The 14,017-nt window shown below is 44.5% G+C and overlaps 1 protein-coding gene and 1 long non-coding RNA gene across 3 annotated transcripts in view; one reads left to right on the top strand and one right to left on the bottom strand.

Annotated features, from left to right (window-relative positions):
- Positions 1-4,716: 4,716 nt before the first annotated feature.
- On the bottom strand, positions 4,717-12,701 carry LOC140896227 (uncharacterized). Its single transcript, XR_012154470.1, has 3 exons — positions 12,621-12,701; positions 11,683-11,791; positions 4,717-4,969 (listed from the first exon to the last, which is right to left on the bottom strand). It is a non-coding gene; the product is annotated as an uncharacterized LOC140896227 (long non-coding RNA).
- ADCY7 (adenylate cyclase 7) overlaps positions 12,636-14,017 on the top strand; it is a 119,045-nt gene continuing 117,663 nt past the window's right edge. For both annotated transcript variants that reach the window (XM_073307661.1, XM_073307659.1), the window contains exon 1: positions 12,636-12,716. The gene's annotated coding sequence lies outside the window, so the exon portion shown is untranslated. The remainder of the gene's footprint in view (positions 12,717-14,017) is intronic.

Here is a 14,017-nt window from a genome sequence, read left to right as displayed (position 1 = left end):
CGCAGCACAGAGCACCGGCTCAGGCCAGGCTCTGCAACTGCGCTTCCCCAGGAGCTCGCAGCCCCACAACCCACAGCATGGTGCCCGTGGCACAGTGAGCTGAGGTGCAGGGGAGGGGGGCAGCAGGGGAGGGGCTGGGGCCCAGCCTCCCGGGCCAGGAGCTCAGGGGCCGGGCAGGAGGTTCCCACGGGCAGTAGTTTGCCCACCTCTGGCATAGAAGCTATAGAGTCCCTGCTTCAACAGAGGTTGGAGAATAGGTGCAAGCCTGCACCTTGTTGTATTGACTATTATCTTTTGGGTTTTTTTTTTAAACTGTGAAAGTAGAATGAATTATATTGAATTATAATTCATTAAAGAAATGCTGCTTGAAAGGTTTGTTGAAATATAGTTGTCAGGAAGAGAAACATTAAGGAGTGTGAGACAATGGGTCCTCAAACTAATTAACTTAGAGCTCCTACTGAGCTAGGAGATTGGTAAACTTTAGTATGCAAATAAGATATGTATGTATATTTGTCAGTTTCTGCTTCCTTTTGTCTCCTATGTTAAATTGGCTTTAGCTTATCTGTATAAATAAGTTAGTCTGAGCTTTTGCAGGGGGCTCACATATATCTGGGCGCATTGGCAAAGCGCTTTGCTAATAAACAGAGTGGTCTGACAAATTCAGTGAGTCTTGTATCTGACTTTGACAATTTAAGACTCACTGAATATGTCAAAACCAAAAATGTCTAAATGAATCTCCAAGAAGCCAGAACCTTTCATGAGCACTATAAATTCACACACAGGGCTGGACTCCTTGCCGATATAAAATCAATGTCATTCTGTTCATTTGATTTTTGTAATGGAGCTATGTTGAGATATACCAGCTGAAGATCTGGTCCACTTTTTTTTAAATGATTTAAAATAAACTAATCAAAGCTAGGTAAGTTCACATTATCTAATAAGGAGAGATTTCACCAAGAGTTTTCTGCAATATGCTAATTAGATCTAGGTTCCTACAGCTCATCTGACTCATTATTAAATAAAGGTATTTTCCACTGGAAAAAATATAGATAACCACGTTGTTTCTTTCTGATTATTCTACATAGCTGCAAAAAAGCTAGTGTCTTGTTTTAGTTTCTATGATGTGTTTCCAGCTGCTACCTCAAAGAAGATTTTAGAAGTGTAAATCAAAAACTGTTTGCAGTATAATTTTGTCATTCTGTGTGAAAATAAAGAAATCTGTTCTGTTCTTTCTGTTGCTTAAATCCACAACTTCTTTCATTTTGTCATAAATTTTGCCTCAGTGTTACGGAGCCAAATGGAAGGTTAATTTTTCTCTTCTCATTTCTTCCTCCTGTGTCTGTGTCAATTATTCTCTTGTTTAACATAGGCTTGTTTTAAGGAAACTAAAAAATATCCTTCCATAGTACCGCATAAGAAGGTTGTTTTTTTTGTTTGTTTGGTTTTTTTTTTTAGGACAGGGAAGGACTAGTTCTTCAGCATTTAGCATTGCTGACAAATGTTCAGATTTCAGAAGAAAATGTTACATTTTAATACAGTCAAAACAGCTTTAGCGTAGTCAATTACTGCCAGAAAGGGATGACATACTATTTGCAAGTCTCTCTATAGAACGAATACTAATTAGGGATCACTTTGGATCAAATTATGTAGTCCTTACTCTGGCAAAAATCACATATACATATAAAAATAGAAGGGATTATTCAAGTAGCCAGGCAGCCTCTCTCAAGGTACAGCCCATGAAAGAGCAAAGAACTAGTTCAATTGTTTTACCTTTTAGCCTGTCCATGAAAAAGAATGTTAATGAGTAGGAGGGAAGATAGGGAGAGTTTCTGGTTCTTAAGTCCAAGAAAGTCAAACAAAGCATCCCAGTCAAGGACACTGTTAGAGAACAAAATATTAAGATCCAAACATGACCCACATGCTCAACACTGTCTCATCCACTTAATGGTGTGAAAACTGATTCTTTCTAATCAACGCTATAAGTGTGTCATGTTGTCTTGCTGTAATAATCCATTAGTGCACCTTTGCAGCCTCGAACAGATCCATCATGCCAGTGAGGGACAGCAGGGGCATGTGTCCCATCTATCACTCTTCATGATACTAGGTGCACTACAAAGAAAGAGTGGGGTAGGACACATCTTTCCTAGCATGTTCTGCTGTGATGCTGCATGACTTCAGATGAACACTACAAAGAGATGTCTTGAAAATGCATTGTGCAATTTAAGAGCACATTATTGTACTTATTTAATAATAACCACCCCCACATGCAAAATATTTCAATGCACAATGCATTTTCAAATCCCCTCCTTGGATCTGAAAACATGTTCTCAGAAATTGCAACCCTGTTCCTGCTGTGCCAACGAAGTGCTGCAGCAGAGCAGTTTGCAATCGAAGAACATTGCCCATGTTTGTTTGCACAGCAGCCCTTTTCAAACTCCTGTATAGATCTGTTTGTAGAGCCATCAGAATAATCTAGGGGAAGCACTTTAAATAAAATCTGCATACAAACAAGTGTGCAACTAAAATAATGTGGAAGTGGACTTGTTGGGACCAAATTCTCCTCTCAGATAAGCACTGATTACTTTTACTGAAGTCAATACCAGAGCTGTGCCTGTTCTGAAGGCAAACTGAACCCACGGTGATTTAGTAGGAGTAGAGGTTTCCTTTTGACTTTTGATGATTAATATATTTTTCCATTTCAGCTGCTTTTTAAGTTATGGACCTTTGTCTCTTTCATGTTTTAATCTTTGGTGTTTGGCATTCCATCAGTTTAAATTTGAACAGAAATGTCTGTAAAACGGAGACTTTCTGTATTTTTTCATTCTTACATTTTTTAAGTGACATAATTTGCATTTGGAATAAAACAGCATCACAAGAAACCTAGTCTGAATTTTAAAAAGTAAAACTTGCTGGTGTTTGATAATTTTATTTTATTAGTGTATTACATTAAATGTAGCAATTTCAAAAAGCATTTTTAAAGGAATTCTAATTTTAAAAATCATAAGTTAGTTACAGTTGCTTTTAATGAACTCTGAAAACATGAACATTAAATTTGTTTATCTCTTCCATATGCACTCTGATTTAATTATTGTAAAGTTGTAAATTTTTAAGATACTTGCTTAGAGAAACAAACCTTGCCAATAATAACTTTGTTCACAGAGGCAAATTAAAAACTTTGTTCACAGAGGCAAATTAAAAACACACACACACCACTCTATCCAAAATTTGGCCCATGTAATTTCCGATGAGTTCTGGTGACTAAGGGCCTGGTTTTTAAAATAAACACCTAGGGCCAACAACTGCACTTTGCACACTGAAATACAGTTACACATTTATACGGCTGTTGGGGGTGGAATGCTTTTCCTATGCAAACTAAAGGCTAGATTCCGCCACTCTGATTCATGGGGGGTAGTCCCTTATGCTGAGTTCAACAGGACTACTGTTACCTGTCAGCTCTGTGTTCTTGGGGAACCAGGGTGCAGTATCCAGCATGTCTGACTCACGAAGGCCCCTCCACCTCTGCTTGGACCAAAACCGATCAGAAGAAAGACTTACAAAAAGCAATGAAAAGGCAGTGGGAGACACACCTAAACCCTCCGGATAAGGGTGACAGGATTAAGACAGCTCCCCTAGCCTCATTTGCATTGAAAATGGGAGAGGGAGGCATCTCCATTAGCATACAGAATGGAGAACAGAGATTCCAAGGCAAGAACCACACGGAACTCTGGGACCAGAAAAGCAGGGAAGCACTGCATGATGGGGGATCTTTGCTCCAGCTCAGTAGTTTTCAGACCAATTCTAGTAATAAATCCTTTATTGGTATTCAAAATACTGAAGCTGCCTAACTGTATTGTGAGCTCCCTCAAATGAAGACCGCCCGTAGCCAGGAATGATCAGTTCCTTTAGTCTAGTCTGAACAAAACAACTTTGGTATACTCCCTTGAGACATCAATTTACCCATAAACACATCTAGTGTTCTCTCTTGAACCACTGTTGTTTCCCTACCTACCCAAACTCAACTAAGTGTTCTGATGCCTGGATCCAAAATCTGCATCAATTCGATTGGGACTTCATCTTCTCCTGACTGATGATGCTGGGGGCTCTGCCTGTCTCCAGCACACCAGACCCTCCGCTATAGTGGTGAGAACCCAACTCTGTGTTTTTTTTCCTACTCTAGGTATAGCTTTCTAACCTTGACTTCTGTGATCAGGTGTAGTTTTCTAAACCTGACTTTTGTAATCAAATTTAAGCTAGATTTAATATTGTAATTGTTTTGTTTGTTTGGCTCTCCTTGTATGGCTATTACCTGGTGTAACGATGCTGCCTTTGGTGGGACGCTTCTGAGAGTATCCGGACAAATTGCTTAGAGCAGGGCAGTTACAGCCCAAGGCTGGGGTTTCTCCACTTCTAAGGCACACCAAACCAGCCAGACAGAGGGGACTTTGGTTTTAGCCTACCGGCTAACCATAAGTAATACAAGTACTTCCTTAGACACTCTAGTTTCCCAGTATCATCACCAGTGCGACTTGTTATGGAGATGAATGGTTATGAAAACCAATACCCCAGTAAAAGAAAAAAGGTTCTTCCGATCCCAAAGGACCAAGCCCCAGACCTAGGCCAATATACAAGTCAGATCTTACCCACAAATCACGCTGTTGCCAATCCTTTAAAATCTAAAGGTTTATTCATAAAAGAGAAAGGATTAGATGAGAGCTAGAATTGGTTAAATAGAATCAATTACATACAGTAATGGCAAAGTTCTTGGTTCACGCTTGTAGCAGTGATGGAATAAACTGCAGGTTCAAATCAAGTCTCTGGAGTACATCCACAGCTGGGATGGGTCATTCCATTTTTTGTTCAGAGCTTCACTTTGTAGCAAGGTTCCTTTAGAGGTCAGAAGCAGGATTGAAGACAAGATGGATGAGATGCAGCAGCCTTTTATAGGTTTCAGAGTAGCAGCTGTGTTAGTCTGTATTCGCAAAAAGAAAAGGAGTACTTGTGGCACCTTAGAGACTAACCAATTTATTTGAGCATAAGCTTTCGTGAGCTACAGCTCACTTCATCAGATGCATATCGTGGAAACTGCAGCAGGCTTTATATATACACAGAGAATATGAAACAATACCTCCTCCCACCCCACTGTCCTGCTGGTAATAGCTTATCTAGTCTCTTGCCATGTGGCCTCTGCTTTCTTTGTCTCAAAGACAAGCTATCCAGCACATGGCACAGAAAAACCTTAGAGTTTTGTCCATAAGCATGTCCCTGCATGCCTTGCTGAGTTACAAGGTGTATCTGCCTTCTCTCAATGGGTCAGTTGTATAGCTGATGGTCCTGAATGGGCCATCAAGCAGGCTAGGCAGTGCTGATACCAAATTGTCTGGGGTGTCACTCAGAAGCATAGCACAAGTTTGAAATACAGACAGTACAGAGCCAATACCTACAACTTTAAATACAAAAATGATACATGCATACAGATAGCATAATCATAACCAGCAAACCATAACCTTGTCTTAGACACCTAATCTGACCCCTTTATACAAGATTTGGTGCCACTACAGGACCTTGGTTGCAACAATGATCTATACGGTTCATGTCAATAACGTCACACCATAATTACATCAATAATTACGTCATAATAACGTCAATAATTACGTCAATAACGTCATAATTACGTCAATAACGACACACACAATAAATAATTTTTATGGTTAAGCTGGTTGCTTCTCTCCCTCCCTCTCTCTGGCTTCCCCATTTGCTCTGCAGCAATGCTCCTCTTACCTAAGCTAAAGATCCCTGTAGCGGCCAAAAATCCTGTGGGGTTTGCTCATGCAGTGGGTTACTACCAGAACAAATGTACGGTGAAAGTGGGGACAGGGACGTGCTGAGCTTGTGGCATAGGAGGGTGGCAGCTTGGAAATGCTGCTCGACCCAGCCTGCTGAGTCCAGGGGCATGTAAGGGTGGCAGCTTGAAAGTGCTGATTGACCCGGTCTGCTCAGACATGCTCTGTTAATATGTGTGTGTGTCAGGGGTGAAAGTGAGCCGGTACGGACCGTACGCAACCCACATTAAAGTGCTGTCCCCTGCCCCACCCGTTGGTGGCCCCGCAGGTACAGACCCTACTGGCAGGGCCGCCAATGGGGGAGGCAAAAGGGGCAGCAACGTTAAAGTGCTGCCATGGCAGCGCTTTAAACAGGCTCCTTAAAGCAGGGTCCTTTTGCGCCGTTGGTGGCCGGGGGGATGGGAGGGGCAAAGGGAGCAGCTTCCCCGGGGGCCAGCGATTTAAAAGGGCCCAGGGCTCTGGACACCGCTGTTGCTACTGAGGCAGTGGCTGGAGCCCCAGACCTTTAAATCGCTGCTGGAGCCCCGGGCGGCGCAGGCCAGGCAGCGTGGAAGGGCTGGCTGGGGGTCGCTCACTCCCCGCAGCCCTGCCCCTTCTGCCCAAGGCCCCAACACTTCCCGGGGCCGGAGCCGGGCCTGTACTGGTAAGTCTTCGGAGTTACTTTCACCCCTGGTGTGTGTGTGTGTGTTCATCTGATTCTGGGGCTGGAGGACTCCAGCCCTGGGGAACCTAAATCCTGCAGGAGAGCTCCATTGGGAGGGACCTTGCAGAAGGGAGAAGTAGAACTCAGTATGAAAACACAAGTGACACAAGCAGTACACTGACTGATAGAATTACAGATACCCGCCCCTCCCGAAGAGTAACCCTACTAAATGAACTGTCATAAATATAAAGAGAAGGGAAAACCCCTTTAAAATCCCTCCTGGCCAGAGGAAAAATCCTCTCACCTGTAAAGGGTAAAGAAGCTAAAGGTAACTTCGCTGGCACCTGACCAAAATGACCAATGAGGAGACAAGATACTTTCAAAAGCTGGGAGGAGGGAGAAAAACAAAGGGTCTGTGTCTGTCGGTACGCTGCTTTTGCCAGAGATAGACCAAGAATGGAGTCTTAGAACTTTTAGTAAGTAATCTAGCTAGGTATGCGTTAGATTATGATTTCTTTAAATGGCTGAGAAAAGAACTGTGCTGAATAGAATGACTATTTCTGTCTGTGTGTCTTTTTTGTAACTTAAGGTTTCGCCTAGAGGGATTCTCTATGTTTTGAATCTAATTACCCTGTAAGGTATCTACCATCCTGATTTTACAGAGGTGATTCCTTTACTTCTATTTCTATTAAAAGTCTTCTTGTAAGAAAACTGAATGCTTTTTCATTGTTCTCAGATCCAAGGGTTTGGGTCTGTGGTCACCTATGCAAATTGGTGAGGATTTTTACCAAACCTTTCCCAGGAAGTGGAGTGCAAGGGTTGGGAGGATTTTGGGGGGAAAGACGTGTCCAAACTACATTTCCCAGTAAACCCAGTTAGAGTTTGGTGGTGGCAGTGGATATTCCAAGGACAAAGGATAAAATTAATTTGTACCTTGGGGAAGTTTTAACCTAAGCTGGTAAAAGTAAGCTTAGGAGGTTTTCATGCAGGTCCCCACTCTGTACCTAGAGTTCAGAGTGGGGGAGGAACCTTGACATGAGCGTACCCCAAAGTAATGAGCAAATCTGGTAACACTACTCATCGCATGAGGTGCCAACCACTAAAATTGGCAGAATGTTGCCATTTGAAAATCAAGCCCTAAATGTATGTCAAGTATAGTGACCTTTGCCTGGAAGATAAGTCAGCAACAATAAACAAGTAGAAAAAAATGCATGAGGGGACAATCTCAGAGTAACATCTACAATGAAATGGCGTTTGCATATTAACTAGCATGACTCCATGTTTAGCATTTCCTCTTTTATATTTGTCAGATCTGTCTGGCTAGCACACTTTCTTACGGAAACTAGTAGTAGCCACACTCAACAGTTATGTGTATATATAGTTTTTGTTTGTAAAATGGTTTAGTACCAATGATAGAACTACCCAAAGACAACACTATATTGATTGCATTGGCATTTAGAGCTGAGTTTACGATGGTGTATGAAGACAGTATTTATATATATGTATATATGGTACTGAATAGTCTGTCCACTCTCAAGCGCCTCAGAATTTTGTTAAAGTGGTAAATGAAGTCCATCTGTTCTGAAATAAGGCCACTTATGATCTCAGCACAGCAGTATACTTTCCATTTCCTGCATTTCTTTAATCTTGTAATCTAATCCAAGTTTCAGTAAAAGAAAGGAGTTCTTTTTAACAACGTCTTCACTGTGAGATTTTATTTTTCCCTTGCAGTGACCGGGAGACTATAAAATGGATATTTTTCGTTGTTATTGAATAATACTGTGCACTTATATAGCTCCTTCTGGCTGAAGGTTTTAATCTTTTTCTAATGCTTTTTCGACATGATGTATGGAAGTATAATTAATCTCATTTTAAAAATGGGGAAGCAAGATACAGCAAGGTTAAGTGACTTACTTCAGCTTGCATATGAAAACTGTAGAAGAGCTGGGAATATAACTAAGCTTATTAATGCCCACTCCTGTGCTTACGCCACACAATCACTCTTTCTCCTCTATATCCTTTTAAATATTCCCCTAAATAGGTAAAAGTGGATCATAATTTCTTTCCAAGACTAATTTAATTCCAGAAATGTTTTAATCATTGGGCAGCCTCAGAAAATCCCTGGCTCTTTATTTGCCCACCAACTCTTCAATGAGACTCAGAGAATTCAGCCAAAATGTTGTGTGTGTGGTATGTGAGTTCTGTATTAGCAGATTCATACTTTTGATGATAAGCTCAGATACATGATACTGGCCTACAGTACTTTTATCTGCTGGCTAACATTAAGTGTACTTTTCAAGAATGCACTACTGAGAAGCCCAACTTCTGCAGCGTGGGAAGCATAAACAGAAGATACCTTATGCACCAAAAGTACAGTTTTACCTTACTAACATAGTTTTGCAAGTATCAGGGGGTAGCCGTGTTACTTTGTATCCACAAAAACAACACGGCTAACAGATTTATTTGAGAATAAGCTTTCGTGGGTGAAAAATTTTTAAGAAGTGGAGTTTTAACCCACAAAAGCTTATGCTCAAATAAATCTGTTAGTCTTTAAGGTGCCACCGGACTCCTTGTTGTTTTTATGGTTTAACAAGTCCCACTGTGTTTTGTGGTTTTCTTCTTATCTCTGGGGGGGGGGGGGGGCGTTGTCTATACCTTTTCTGCAGCCTTAGGCAAACTCACAAGTATCCACTTTTCACAGTCTGAGAGCAATCACTCCTGACTCGTAAACATTTTGAGATAGCTAATATTTTGCTACTCTGTATGCCCCTTAAGGGTCTGATCCAATGCCCAGCAAAATCAGTGGAAAGACTCCCAGTATGGCAGAGCCAGCCTTGCTCTGAGTCAGTTACCAGATGTCCAAAGTCTAGCTAATTAGGGCTGCAAAATCCACTGGAACACCAAAATAGTGCCCACTGACTGGACACTTGCATAAGAGCCTTGTGAATGAACAAGCACTCCTCTGGCCACTAAAATAGAAAAGCAGGCTCTGATTTCATCACAACCCACCCTGGTGACTTGTTCTAATCTCTTAGAGAGATCCCAGAGGATAGGTTTAGCTAAATTGCTATTCCACATGGATGGCTCCCATCATGAGAGTCTTATGAAGGGTTCCACCTTTCACGCCTCCTCGTCAAAGTTTATATATGGAACTACTAGAATGGTTAGTGAGGAGGCATGGTTTAAAGTGCTTTCAATATACTGATTATACTTGCTCTATTTCTTCATTTTGTCTGATTCAAAGAGTGCATTTGAACACCATTCTCGAATGTCTGGAGGAAACTGGGGACTGGCAAGACCATACTGGCTGAGGCTCAGTCCAAAGACTGAGGTGATGGTAGATTAAGAGAAGCAAATAGGGGACGTGGCAAAGATTGTCACTCTCTCTTAGCAAGAATATCTGCCCACAATTAGTCAGTTGAGTTTGCATTTTAGGCACCGAGTTTGTCTAATAGCAGATTGAAGTCTATTGCATAGCAGTAGTTACTAGAGCTGCTTTTTTCCTTCTGCATCTAATCAGGTGTTGTAACCCTTTCTCTCCAATGCTGACCTCACTAGAGCCATTCATGCTCTGTCACTTCAAGTTTAGGTTGCTACAATATGCTCCAAACAGGGCTACTCCTTAAATCAATTCAAAGCTGCTGCAGAATGTGGCAGTCACTTGACAGGAGGTATATTTTACAGAGCACATGTCAGCGCATCAATGGTTTGCACTGGCTGCCTGTTGGTTTCCAGGGAGGTGGCCCATTGATTTCAATGGGCTTTGGATCAGGCCTTATACTGGAGATTAACAACACAGTATAACTATTATTTTATTACTCGTAAAGCACAGGCACCATGATTAGCCCAATGCAAGACAAAATGAAGAGTCCCTGTAAATCAATATTGTTTCAAAAAAATTGAAAAAAAATCATGAAAAGAAATAAAAAGCCCAATTTAGAAAGGTTTATTTCTATGATCCTTCAAAAGTCAGGAAGCATTGCGTTGCACAAGGGTAGGGTGACCAGATAAAAAGTATGAAAAATCTGGACACTTTTTTTTTTTGGTGGGTTATAGTTGCCTTTCTAAGACAAAGCCCCTTAATATCAGGACATCTGATCACCCTGCAAAAGGGCCCCAGAGGCTAACATGAACAGTAACCTTCCTGTCACTTTTGCAAGCCCAATACCCCCAGACTATACAGAGGAAGGTGGTATATAAAGAGTCACATTTGTTATTTTGCAATCACACGGCACTTCCTGGGGCCCAGTCCCCTTTTTTATTTTCACGGTAAAATACATACCTTTCCTTTGGGAATCTTCCCTGGACTGCTATGATGTCCAGGTGCAGGGAGTGTGTTAATTTAAAAGAAATGCAGAAACATTTACAGTTTGTGGAGCAACATTAAATTGGTAAGGGATCAAATGAATATGTCCTTTTTCAGGGTTCTGTTCCCCGCTCCCACACAGACTCACTGTGTGGACTCGAGCAAATCTCTGAGGGCAGCATTTTCACTCCTCTCTAAAGTTAATTATTCTACCTGAGCTTATTTCAAAGTCACTGTGCATCTTCCTCCAGCTGAAACCAATGGGAGCTGTGGGTGCTTAGCACTGCTGAAAAAGTAAGCACCATGGAGTCTGGGCACGCACAATCAGTGGCCAGTTTTGAAAACATTGGCTGTAAAGTCTCTGTGCTTTCAGGGTGTGACCCTGTATTCAGTGGGAGTGAATGTGCCCAGCCCTGGACAGCCCTTTGTTTTCCCAGCTGTAAAAGGGGAGAACAAAATATTCAGTGTTTTCCCAAGGGTATCATCTAATTTATTGGTAAAATGCCTTGAGACCCTCAGCTGGATATCACTAGAAAGGGGCTGTGTTACTGTTTCCACCTCTACTTTCTGTGACTTTGGACATGTTTCCTGAGCCAGCTGACTTCTGTAATAACAAAGGAGTTTTTGAGAAGCCCAAGTTGATGAAATTATATATCTTATCAGCCCCAGTAGAAGAGTTTGCAGAAACAGGAGAGTGAGAGCAGGTTGCAAAGGTCTGTAGATAAAGGAGCCTGTGTTTAATACACTCTGGAGGGGGGGGGGGGGAGAGACACAAAACAGCATGAAGGCACTTCTCCTTTTATGTGTTTTTAGAAGTGAAGCAAATCAAAACAGAAAACAAAGCGTTGGGATGCATAAGGAATAGGACAGTAAATAATGCTGAAATAGAATACCCCATATAAATCCAGGGAACACTGTGCTCAATTCTGGTAACCCTATGTCAAAAAGGATACAGCAGAACCAGAGGGGATTCAAAGAGGAGCCACAGACGCGATTCGAAGCCTGGAAAAACGACATGTGAAAAGGCATGGGATTGTTTAGGTTCAGAAGGCAGCTAATAAAAGGAAGATACGATAAAGGCATACGGGAAAGAGAATGGCAAGGAGGCGATGAATTGGGTGGCCCTGTTCGCTCCATCCCCCGTGAACAAAGGTCAGCGGGTGTAACTGCAAAGCCGCACGGAGCCGAAGAAGGAATGGCTCTTTCACAGCCAGCCTGCGGAATGCCTGGCAACCCGGCATCGCCGCCTCAGACCAAGAATGTAGCCGGCTTCCAGGGCAGGCCACTGGCAGGGAGAACAAGGCAATGCGGGGGAGGGGGAGAGAGCCCGGCGGTGCACAGCCAGGGTGAGCCAGAGAAATCTCTACCCACAAACCAGCGTCTCCCGCAGCCAGCTGGGGCCGGGCGGGCACCCCCGCGGCGGGCAGGCCATTCGTCAACGTCGCGCTGCTGGCTTCCCTGCGGCTGGCACTGGCTGAAGCATCTGGTGCCGGCCCGGGGGCACGGGACAAGCTGGCCCCGGGATCTGAGCCCGGGCGGTGAGCCCGAGGTTGCTAGGAGCGATGCCTCGAAGGAGGCGGCTCCAGGGACTTCAGTCTCCCCCCTTAGCAGGCCCCCAGCCCGCCCCTGGGGCTGCCGCCGTGCCCCGCACCCCTGCCGGCTCCACCCGTTCCCCCCGCCCCTCCAGCCCCCGGGACGCCCGCTGCTCTTCGCACGGCACCGGGCGTCCGCCTCCCAGCGGCCCCCTCCGGCTCCGGCTCCGGCTCCGGCCCCGCCCCGGGGGCGAGCCCCTCCGCCCGGCCCGGCCCGGCCCGGCCCGCGCCGCGCTCACCTGGCTGGCGGCGGCGCCGCTAGGGGGCAGGGAGCGCGCGGCGCCTTTCCGCCCCGGCTCGCCCAGGAGCCAGACGGGAGGCGCGACCCGCTGCAGGTGAGTGGCCGGCGGGAAGGGGCCCCCGGGTCCCCAGGCAGCGCAGCGCAGCGCAGCCCGCCGCGGGCTCGCCGGGCGGCAGCGCCCCGCAGCTTTCGTGGGCGCGGGAGCGAAGGGCAGGCTCCGGAGCAGCCAGCGACCCTCGCGTCCTCAAGCGCCTGGCTCCGCGCCGCCGCGGGCAGCCGACCCCTGCCCCGAGCCCCTGGAGCTGCCCCGGGGGACCTGCCCTTTCACAGCACCCCGCTGCTGGTCCACAAGCCGGCTCCTGGCCACTGATCGCTCCGTTGGGCCAGCCCCTGGGAAGGGGTTTGTAGCACCGCCGGCTGGAGCCGCTGAAAGGGAAGGCGAAAGGGTCTTTTTTATCCTCTGCCAGCTAAGCGGCGCTCGGAGCTGTGTGTTTCCTCCGCTTTACCTGCCCCCCTCCCTGGTGCAATATCTTCTCTAAAACTCATCCTGGGGAATAGAAGTTACTTTTGGGTAATAGGGCGAGTTGCTAACTGGACTGAAAGCCAGCCTCTTCCTAAAGCAAGTTCAGTTTGCGACAGTTGTGTGTGTATCCCTCTAGTCTCTTCCATTCTCCTGTTCCCCAAGAGTTGAAGACAAGTCCTCCAGTTCTGGGCCCGGGTTCTCCAAACACACCCAGGCTTAATTTTACTATGCTGAGTAGTCCCTCAGTGGGAGTAAAGGTAAGCAAGTGTGTAAGTGTTTGTAGGATCAAGGCTTTAGAAATGAGACTTTGAGCTGACCTAGGTCAGAATCCCTTTGAATTTCATACAAAGTTCTAAAAGCGGTAATGACCGAAATATAAAATATTTTAAAACAACTTATAGCTTTACAGTAACCCAGGCACACATGGAAGTTAGTGAGTCAGGATGTCTCACCATATGACAAATAGCAGACAAACTGCACCCAAGGAATCTGAATAGAGATGATGTAAGACTTGCCAGAACCTGTTTCTGAAGTTGATGCACTTGATGTTAGCAAATTATAGTAAAACCAATTGTGACAAAATTATGTGGTGAAGCATGATTGAGAACAGAAAAATGGAGTGAGCCAGATCATACGTTCCAATATGCATGCACAACTCCCATTGAAGTCAGTGAGAGTTTTATGTGCATACTGGAGAGCAGAAGTTGTCCTGTGTGTTTAAATATTTTCTGTGTTAGAAATTCTCAATCCATAATCAGTGATGGATGGGCCTTTCTTTGTAGAAGAGGACAGCAGCAGACAAACAATATTATCTCAGCATCTGAGAGTGGAAGTTATGGTTTAGCTGGTAAATCTTACTTGGGTCAGGAAGT

This window comes from Lepidochelys kempii, chromosome 12, assembly GCF_965140285.1.
Source record: "Lepidochelys kempii isolate rLepKem1 chromosome 12, rLepKem1.hap1, whole genome shotgun sequence".
Classification (NCBI taxonomy): Eukaryota; Metazoa; Chordata; order Testudines; family Cheloniidae; genus Lepidochelys; species Lepidochelys kempii.
The sequence above is the reverse complement of the archived record's forward strand: the minus strand, read 5'-3'. Positions and strand labels throughout refer to the sequence as shown.